This window comes from Malus sylvestris, chromosome 3, assembly GCF_916048215.2.
Source record: "Malus sylvestris chromosome 3, drMalSylv7.2, whole genome shotgun sequence".
Taxonomy (NCBI): Eukaryota; Viridiplantae; Streptophyta; class Magnoliopsida; order Rosales; family Rosaceae; genus Malus; species Malus sylvestris.
Window position 1 is genome coordinate 8,179,602 of NC_062262.1, and position 10,722 is coordinate 8,190,323.

The 10,722-nt window shown below is 40.2% G+C and overlaps 1 long non-coding RNA gene across 1 annotated transcript; it reads right to left on the minus strand.

Annotated features, from left to right (window-relative positions):
• Positions 1–564: 564 nt before the first annotated feature.
• On the minus strand, positions 565–2,687 carry LOC126616192 (uncharacterized). The gene is made up of 4 exons (XR_007621055.1): positions 2,527–2,687; positions 2,345–2,387; positions 1,883–1,915; positions 565–923 (listed from the first exon to the last, which is right to left on the minus strand). It is a non-coding gene; the product is annotated as an uncharacterized LOC126616192 (long non-coding RNA).
• Between the last annotated feature and the right edge of the window lie 8,035 nt (positions 2,688–10,722).

Genomic DNA, 10,722 nt, shown 5'->3' on the forward strand with positions numbered 1-10,722 from the left:
CCCAGCTCAAAACATGTTAGAGCAAATCTACCTCACTAAGGCAATTATTGCCCAGGCAATTACCCAGGCAATTAGGCAAAGGTAATTACTGCTTTAGAGAATAGTAATTGTTTGCATGCATCTCTACCCCGTAAATGAAATGTCCATGCAATTGGCATTAAACATTATTTTAAAAAATAATAGTAAAAGATAATTTTGTGTTTAATTTCGAATAGGATTTTTAACTAATTTCGTCATGTCACGTATCATTATCTGAGATTAAAATTTTTGTGGATAGATTTTTAACTAATCTTGTAGTGCCACATGTCATAATCATATAGGAATTTTGTGATAGATTCTCAATAATATTTTTAAATATTTTTACTTTAAACCCTTTTTTATAATTTTTATCTAACCTAATTAATGGACCATTTGCAATCCAACAACCCAAATTGTGTCACGTAGGGCAACGATAATAAGAGATTTGAACCGTTGATGATAAATTCCAAAGGCTATAAAAATGAGCCAAATCGCCCCTGGCCCCCTCCCCTCCCCCCCCGCCCAACCACGATTCTGCTAGGCTGAGTGCGCCTGCTGACACGCCCCAACCTAGATATCCAAATGATACCTGGATGGCACGTACATGCCAACACTCAAGGGTAACAAAAGCCCTAAGTGTATAAACAAACACGAATATTATGAAACAATAAATGTTAAATGCTGACAATAATGATGTAAGGTCCACAAGAACAAAATAGAGAAATCAAAGCTTAAAAATCCGAAGCAAGAGATGCAATATGTCCAGAGCATACCAATAATAGAATGTTTAAGAAAAGTGAGCATCAATTTACAAGAGTCAAGAAGGACCATACGTAAATAGAAGAAGAAGTATCACTGGTATGGAAAAGCCTTGAAGCTCGGGTCGTACTCTTCTTCACTATGTCCTGAAGGGGGAGCAAAACCAGAAAAGGTGAATGGACCAATGTTTATAATAATAATACTAATAATAAGAAAACCACTTTCTTTAAGAACATACTAACCCCTGTTTTGAAAACAGATATAATACTACATATAGGTTTTATAAAAATAAAAAATAAAAACCCTAGCATGCCATGAAAAAACATTCGTAAAACATGTACGTGTAAAACCATGCTCAATAATGCTGAAAACGTCGCCTGAAGGCAAATCCGTAAATCTCATCAGTGAAGTACTCAACTAGGGGTATCATAGTCGCCCGAAGGCCAATACATGTCCATCACCCGAAGGTGAAGCTGAATAACATGTCCATCACCCGAAGGTAAAGCTGTATAAAATAGCATACATCCACACCGACACTAGCCGCAGCTAATGAAGCTGTCCGACACCGCTTTCGGCGGTTTAGCTGGGGGTATAATATACATATATCATAACTCACTCCTCCATCATCTGTGTCCTATAGCCATAAACATCTATACATGTGGTGTGCGGATGTGCCGTATGATAACCCACTAGATAAGTACCAAAAGCATATCTCGAAATCTCAAGCCAAATCACCAAAGCTCAAGGGTTCAAAATCTCATTTCATAAATCCATGAAATAAATCATATTTACAAATCTATAAAATAAATTGTCTTCGTAACTTCATAATATAAGTCATATTCGAGATCAATAGAAATCCATATATGCAAATCCCATAATTCATAACCGTTCGTAAATGTAATTTCAATAAAGTCATGAATATTCTGTAAAAGCAATTAAACCATGAATTGGATATAAACCATAATTATATAAATCCGGAAAACATAATATAAATCGTATTAAATGCATGAATTATGAAATGCATGCTAGGCTAATATTTTATAAACATATTTAAGTTATGAAGGGGTACACTCATTGTATTCTAATACTGGAGGGCCGCTCGTACCAGGATAGGCTAGATCTCCTTCAATCGATGCACCTATACATAAAGAATTTACATTACATTTAATGAAACTCTACTAAAACATTGAAATTTGGAAAAACGGACCGGGTCTTGGGTTAGGGTTAGTGGGCCAGCTCCATTTGGGTTATATTTAGGTGGGTTTAGGGCTAAGGGTTTAGATATGGGCTAGGGAAAAACGGGCCGGTTTAATAGGGTAGTGGGTTAAGCTAATTGGGTTTTGGACCTGGGCCCGGATTTAAAAGGGCTAATAGAATGGGCTCCCAATTGGCTAGGGCCAAATTGACCCAATTCTTCCACGGGCCGACTGAAAACATTGAAGAAGAACACCCGACTTGGGGTTTTCACCGGAAAACTTCCCCGGCTTCGATCCGGGTCAAACCTTAACCAAAAACCTTCATTCAAAAGCCAAAATGAAGATAAAAAAGTAAGGGGTTCGAGTCTTACCAAAATGGAGCGACGTTGACGTCGAGTTTGACCGGAAAATGGCCTAAAACTCACGGTCACTAGTTAGAAAAACTGGGAAATATCTCCCACGATATATTTCTGCATCCAAACCACCCCACAATGTCTTAAAATAACCTAATATACCCTAAAACATAAACTTAAGGGGAATCTAAAGTGCTTACCTTAGTCGGAAGGATTGAGATCTCACCGGAGTCACCACACCGTGACTGCACAGTGTTGAGGGATGAGAAAGAGTGAGAGCGGAACGTGAGGTAGAAAAGGAAGGGTCCTGGTGGCAGCAATGGTGGTGTGGGGGTTGTAGTGTGTGTGTGCGCTGGTTGCGTCGGAGGAAGAGCATCGAGAGAGAGATATATAGAGAGAGAGAAAGGGATTTCTAGAGTGAGAGAGAGAGAGCACGGGAGGAGAAAGGAAAAAGGAACCAATTAGAGGGTGCCACATGTCACCCATGTAGTGGTCCATAAAGGTTAGATATTTCCATTTCAAATTTACCAAAATGCCCTCATGTTTAAAAAAATCATTACGGGTCGTTACACCTGCAGCGCGGGCTCCAACCATGTTTTTTTATCAGCTTACATGTCGTTCTCCACGTTTGTAAACTACGCATCTGGCACAAAAAGACAAAAATGAATAATGTGGTTGACGCTAATCTGACGTCAAATTCACTCAGTCACAGACTTGGGCTATTGTTGCCCTGGTGATGAGTCCGGCGATACTGGGGAGCCCAATAGCCCGACTAATTAAGTTGGGGTGGAGTGACATTTTGGATGCCTAATTATCCAAGCAATTTGCATGGAGTGAACTTGCTCTTATGAAAATACTTTTATGCATTAGTGTCATTTTATTCACGAGAAAGAATGATCACCAATTTTCAAATTTATAATGCATTTTCATCCGAAAAGTTAACTAAAGGTCTCCCTTTATTTATTTACGTGAACCACAATTTTTGCAAAAGAATTCCGGGGTACAGTGCAATTTTATGATGATATTATTCGTCTCTCAGCGGAGGTAATATATGTCACGATTACATGCATATGGGAAAGTAAGTAAGCTAATACAATTAATTAGAAATCTTACTAATTACAATAGCAAGCTTTTGAATTTGTGTGAGCATTGACTGATGGGCTAAAATACATAAAAAAATTACTTTTCAAAAATAATTCTGTGGTACAATTTAGCATCTTTATTCAAAAAGAACGTGCATCTTTATATATAGTCGGTACCAGAATAGGAAGCGTCAAACAAAGGACTTCAGGCATTGATTAAGAGTCAAACAAGTAAAAAGGGGGAACGAATATTGAATTTTAGGAATTTAAGTACCAATTTTTCAGTTACAAGAGTTAAAGTGAGATCGAAATTGAGTGTTAGGAAGGTAACTAAAAATAAGTCTTCTACAATTGTATTTTTTATTTCTTATCAGCATATTTGACGGTTTTTTTATGGAAATAATAGAAACAAGACAAAGTAGAGCGAATTTGAGTTTCAAGGAGTAAAGTAAGGACTTTTGAGTTTCAGAGTAAAATGAGATCAAAATCGAGTTTCAGAGAGTGTAGCTAAAATATAAGCCTTTTTTTTTATCCAGTTGTAATGTAAACTTGAATTTTAATCTCGTTTGTCTGTATTAATCCAGTGGTTGTTATTCAAATGTGTATATGTAAGAATGTGAAGGTAAAAGTATACCACATTGGTGAAGGGAGAAACCTTGCATGAACTTATAAGAGGTTGGGCTACTTCTCATATTGCCAATTGGTTTTATGGTGGAACCTCAACTTTTTTTATGGTATCAGAGCAAGTTGGCCCACATGTGAAGCTCAACGACCACAAGTGCTCAACGCCACTCAATTTGTGTTGTCCATGTGTTTGGCTTGAAAATTTGCCACACGTGAGGGACGTGTGAAAATGTGAAGGTAAAAATGTTCCACATTGGTGAAAGGAGAAACCTTGCATGGGCTTATAAGAAGTTGGACTACTCTCCATATTGCCAATTAGTTTTATGGTGTGTTTGTACCATATTTGACCAATCCCGAAACTACTAAGCACCGGTCAACAGTATACCATCAAGGACCCACAAGAGTTTTCCTCCAACCAGGAGGCCAATCACAATACGACACATGTCAACGCCAGAGGCCAATCACAATACGACACGTGTCAATGTCAGAATAAAGCTAGAAACTCTCTTTTATAAAAGGAGATCATTCTCCCACAATAATCCCTAATGTCATTTGTACTGAATCATTCACTAGAACTCACTAAAGGAGAGCTTGAACCTATGTACTTGTGTAAACCCTTCGCAATTAATGAGAACTCCTCTACTCCTTAGACGTAGCCAATATGGATGAACCACGTACATCTTATGTTTGATTCCCTGTTTCTGTCCATTTACATACTTATCCATACTAGTGGTTGGAGCAATCTAGCGAATGTCACAAACTTAACACTTTCTGTTGTACCAAAGTCCTCACTGATTTTGTGCATCAACATTTGGCGCTGTTTGTGGGAATCACACTTATTCCTACTCTCTTTTGTCAAGTTGGTTTCTACCATTTGTACACTATCTTTTGACCAAGCATCCCTCTCCAACATGGGGAGTGAATGAAGCCATAGCACACAAAACGACACCCCCCATCGCGCCTAGTGTAAGACTGCGAAAGAATGAACGAAAGAAGTTTGCTCTTCAAGCTAAAGTTGATGAGCTGGAGGCTCAGAACAACAAGATAACGATGAAGAATGAAATCCTCCGGGAGCAATATGAGAAAGTCTTCGAGATGCTCCATGAGGCTAGGCATGCTCAAACACATGAGCTCATCACCACCGTGGAAGTCAACCATTAACTGGGTACCCACAACACGAAGGGTCACCTGCCTTCGACATGGGTAGTTCTGATGAGGAATGAGATACTCATCGAAATATCGATTAACATGAGACTTCTCTCAACCCAGCTGCTTTTACCCGAAGCAGGAAAAGTGGAGGTAGACATCTTCTTACAAAAGGAGTGGAAGGATCGAAAGCCGTTTTTTGTGACTGTCGAGACTTTCTAAAGCAACGTCGAGAAAATCTCATCCACGTAAGCTCGAAGATCAATGACCCAAGGGTCTTTGAAAGACTCGGTCCCCTCCCACGACCCAGGCCAACTGCCAATCTAGGGAAAAAACGACAGGCCTCAGAGGAACATGAAGGTATAGGAGACTCAGAAGTATTCCGGCAAACCCACCCTAGAAGCTAGTACGGCAAGTCCAAGGAAAAATCACATGCTCTTGATCAAACTTTCCTACTTCCAAGAGATAATGGAGATTTACGGAAAAAGACTCCAATGGTACATGACTCTACTTAGGACCCCCTTGTCGTACAGCTCCTTGAGGAAGTAAACAAGTTGAAGGCTGAACGGCAGGCTGAAATACCCGATTGGAACCAACCCAGGCCTTGCCCTCTTACAAGGAGGATCCTCGACACCCCCTTCAAGCTAAGACAAAACAGAAACTCAGTTAACAACTCTATATTGCAATTGAGGACCCGATTGAACACCTTAACCTCTTTGAGTTCACCATGGCATACCAGATGCATACCGATGAAGAGCGATGTCTTCTCTTCCCTTCCACCCTCTTTGGCGAAGCTTTAAACTGATATTGCCGCCTTCCACCTGAGACAGTAGACTCATTTGAGGAAACTGTTTGTCTCTCAACACATCTTCCAGACCGATCGCCTGCATTCTGCAGATGACTTGTACATTATTTTCCAAAAACTGGACGAGTCGTTACGAAAGTACGCCGGCCACTTCAACCATGAGTATTCTCGCTGCGCTGAGGCAGATGACAAAATAGCCCTCAAGGCTTTCACGGCTGGCCTACGCGACTATTTCTTCAAGTACATGATCAATGCCAACACTTGGAAGACTTACTTTGAGGTGATGGCACATGCTTACAACAATGCCTCCGCCGAGGCAATGACATATCAAGGGAAACTCCCTACAGCCACCCCTTATCAGCAAGTGGGGAGTGAAAGCCAAATCCAACTAAATGAGAAGACTTCAACCTTCCAAATGGCAGCAACGCTTCCCCTTACCCTACATAATGTTTCGCCAAGACAACATGCATATCAATCTCAGGGCAAGAGGAAAGATTTCCATCATCACCAGTCTCATTTTAGTAAAAAAAAAGTAAGGGGTACTATCGTGATAACCAAGGGTATCGCCACTATAATGCTCGCCCCCAGACAATCAACGTAGTGGGCCAAGCATGTGTCAAGACAGGCCCTACCCCGAGGTATGAGACATACACACCTTTGAAAGCCACATGTGTAGCCATTTACCCTAGTATAGCTCACCTGATACCGAAGCCAAAACCGAGGCAGCCGGATTACAAGTCCACGAAGAACACATGCATGTTTTGCTGCTACCACGAGTATAACGGCCATGACGGCGAGAAGTGTATCATCCTCCGCGATCATATTGAAGCTTTGACACGTGAAGGAAAAATTGATCAACTCCTCCTTCATCCTCCAAGGGATAACCGCAACCAACGTCAAGTGAATGTGATATATTCTATAAGCGGCGGCACACCTATGTCTGAATATTCTAACAGGGCCATGAAAAACAGTGAATGAAAGTTGAGGCCTAGCCATCAAGTGTTTCACATGGAAGACATCAGGGGAGGCAAGTATCAAAAGCCTAACTGAGATCCAATATGTTTTTACCCTGAGGAAGAAATAGGCATCATTTACCCTTATAACGACCCACTGATCATGGAAGCTCACGTAGCCAACTTTGATGTACGATGAATCCTGGTAGACACGGGGGCTTCGATCAATATTATGTTTGCTAAAGCTTTCAGGGCACTTAATGTAGCTGAATACTTGCTCGATCGCTCGATTTCTCCTTTGATAAGCTTCTCTGGTGATATCGTTCAACCTTTAGGGAGCTTACATTTACCCTTCACCATTGGTACTGGCCCTTACACAGCTACCATTACCACTAACTTCCTGGTGGTTGATTGCCCAACGACATACAATGTCATCTTTGGGTGCACAGGCATCAATGATCTCAAGGCCATGATATCCACACATATGTTATTTATGAAATTTCCAACCCCCTATGGCAATGGTTACATCAGAGGAGATCAACTTAGTGCATGGCCATGTTACAACACTTCAGTCAAGCAACAGCATTTGCATGTGCCCAAGGAAACCCTTTCTATACATGACCAAGTCGTAAAGACCAGCCCGGACAAAGCCAACTTGGATCTTCACGGTGGCAACAGTCAACCCGACGATCATCAAGATGACACTTTCACCCAACAAGTACAACCCGCTGAAGAGTTGGAGAATGTTTCTATCTCAAAAGATAATCTGGATCGCATGGTGAAGATTGGTACTACCTTGTCACCACCCATTCGATTGGCATTAATCTTTTTTTTTTTGCAAGAGAACACTGAGGTCTTCGCCTGGCCATACGAAGACATGTTAGGCATATCTCCCGATATCATCTGTCATTGCTTGAGTATTGACCCCAAGACCAAGCCGGTGAGACAGAAGTGAAGATCTTATGACGTTGAACGATACAAGGCAATGAAGGCAAAAGTTGAAAAACTCAAAGGCATAGGCTTCATCCACGAAGTCAATTACCCAACGTGGGTAGCAAATGTGGTCATTGTTAAGAAAAATCCGACCAAAGAAAGTATCTTGCTTCAAAAGATCTTGTGGAGAATGTGTGTCTACTACACCGACCTAAACAAAGGATGCCCGAATGATAGCTTTCCCCTTCCTCTCATTAATAGACTTGTGGACTCTACAACAGGATGTGAACTCTTGAGCTTTATGGATGCTTACTCAGGGTATAATCAAATCCTCATGAACCCCCCAGACCAAGAATACACGACCTTCACCACTGACCGAGGATTATATTGCTATAAAGTCATTCCGTTCGGCCTAAAGAATGCAGGGGCAACTTATCAGAAACTAGTCAATTCAATGTTCGCTGAACAGATTGGGAAAAGCATGGAAGTTTATGTTGATGATATGCTAGTCAAGAGCAAACATGCTGACCAACACTTTATCAACATGTCTAAAACATTCACCATCCTAAAAAGGTATCGAATGAGGTTAAACCCCAACAAATGCGCCTTCGGCGTGGGCTCTGGAAAATTCTTGGGTTTCATAATTAGCCAACAAGGCATTGAAGCCAACCCCGAGAAAATCAAGGCAATCATTGACATGAAAGAACCAGTAACTTCAAAGGACATCCAGAGTCTTACTGGCAATGTGGTAGCCTTGACCAGGGTTCATCTCTAAGGCCACAGACAAGTGCGCTCCGTTTTTCAAAGCGCTTAAGGGAAGTAAGAAGTACATTACATGGACTGATGAATGTGCCGAAATATTTAAGAACCTCAAGGAATACATGGGTAAAGCCCCAATGCTCTCCAAACCTGAAGTTTGTGACACCCTCATTGTCTATCTATTTGTTTCGACTTCAGCGGTCAGTTCCGTTCTCATTCGAAGGGATGGTAATGTCAAACGACATGTCTACTACGCTAGCAAGGTTCTACAAGATGCGGAGACATGATACTCCGACATTGAGAAATTAGCTCTAGCATTGGTCATGACTGCTCGGAAACTTCACCCCTACTTCCAAGCACACTTCATCGACAGGTACTTCAAAGTCCTAACACCCCCTTCGATAATATACCGTCAAGGATCCACAAGAGTTTTCCTCCAACCAGGAAGCCAATCACAACACGACACATGTCAACGCCAGAGGCTAATTATAGCATGACACGTGTCAATGTCAGAGTAAAGCTAGAAACTCTCTTCTATAAAAGGATATCATGCTCCCACAATAATCCCTAATGTCATTTGTACTGAATCATTCACTAAAACTCACTAAATGAGAGCTTGAACCTATGTACTTGTGTAAACCCTTCGCAATTAATGAGAACTCCTCTACTTCATGGACGTAGCCAATTTGGGTGAACCACGTACATCTTATGTTTGCTTCCCTGTTTTTGTCCATTTACATACTTATCCACACTAGTGGCCGGAGCAATCTAGCGAAGGTCACAAACTTAACATTTTCTGTTGTAGCAAAGTACTCACTGATTTTGTGCATCAACATGGTGAAACTTTAACTTTCTTCAGTATATAATGATATGCATTGGAGTACACACACACACATAAGGGCGAATTCGTGATACCATATTTTGGACACAAGATTTCATTAGGTTAGCTCACCTTTAATGGTTGAGATATAATTTAACATGTATGTTGATGCACAAAACTGGGTGGACTTTAGAACAACGTAAAGTGTTTAAATTTGTGATCTTCACAACGTTACTTCAGTAATTAAGTGTAGATAAATATGTACATAGATAGAGATAAGGAAGCGAAAACAAGATGTATATGGTTCACCCTAAGTTGGTCCATTTGTCAATTAATTTGATTATTAATTTTATCAAACAAATACATATTGGAAATAAAAATTTGAACTTTCGAATTATAATTTATGTTTGTCCTATATCATTATTATTTGGATAATGCTAGGGAGACCAAATTTTTAAACCAAAGTTTGCAAACCAAATGATGTGTCGTCATTAATAAGCACGTTAATCAACACTTAAGTAATAATTCAACCATCAACGTCCACATTATTTGATTTTCCTAGAATTACTCTTATTATTTTTGTATTAATTATGTTTCATTCTCTCTGTTTTCCCTAAATATGATTTGCTCGATCTCTTTCTTTTTGTTTGCAATTCTCTCTTTGTTTTCTGCTTTTCGTCATCTCCGACTCTTTGCAGTCTTATGACTTTTGTTTAAATTCTTGAGGAACTCGTCAATATTCAATTGTACTAGCCCACCTAATTTTGTTGTTAATAATCACCAGATGTGGTTGTTTTAGAGTGAGCCTAGTAATGATTTTCAATTTTTACAAACTAACTAACCCAAACCCAATACCACTTTACATGGTGGTAGTGGTAAGAAATTTTCTTCTTTTCTAAGTGTTGTTCAACCACACAATTTCCATACTCAATATAGGCGTATGACAAGTTTCCTTCCCATCAAGGGTTGTGAAACTCGAAGAATAACCAGAATACCACATAGTATCTAAGCACTGTATGTTTCTCTATTTGATTGCTGAACATTAATCTGGAGAGAATTTTCTGAATAGAGAGAAGGCCAAAAAGGAAGGTGAGGGGAGTAGGAGAGTGAGTCAAAACACAATTAAGGTCATCTCCAACTGGACCGGCCATAGGCCAAAGGATAGTCATTTTTTACACAAAACCTATCTTCAATGGAGGTTTGGGCCAAAAAATCTTGGGACCCACTTGGCCAAAATCCAACCATATGGCCAGCGGGCTGGCCATCCTTAGCCA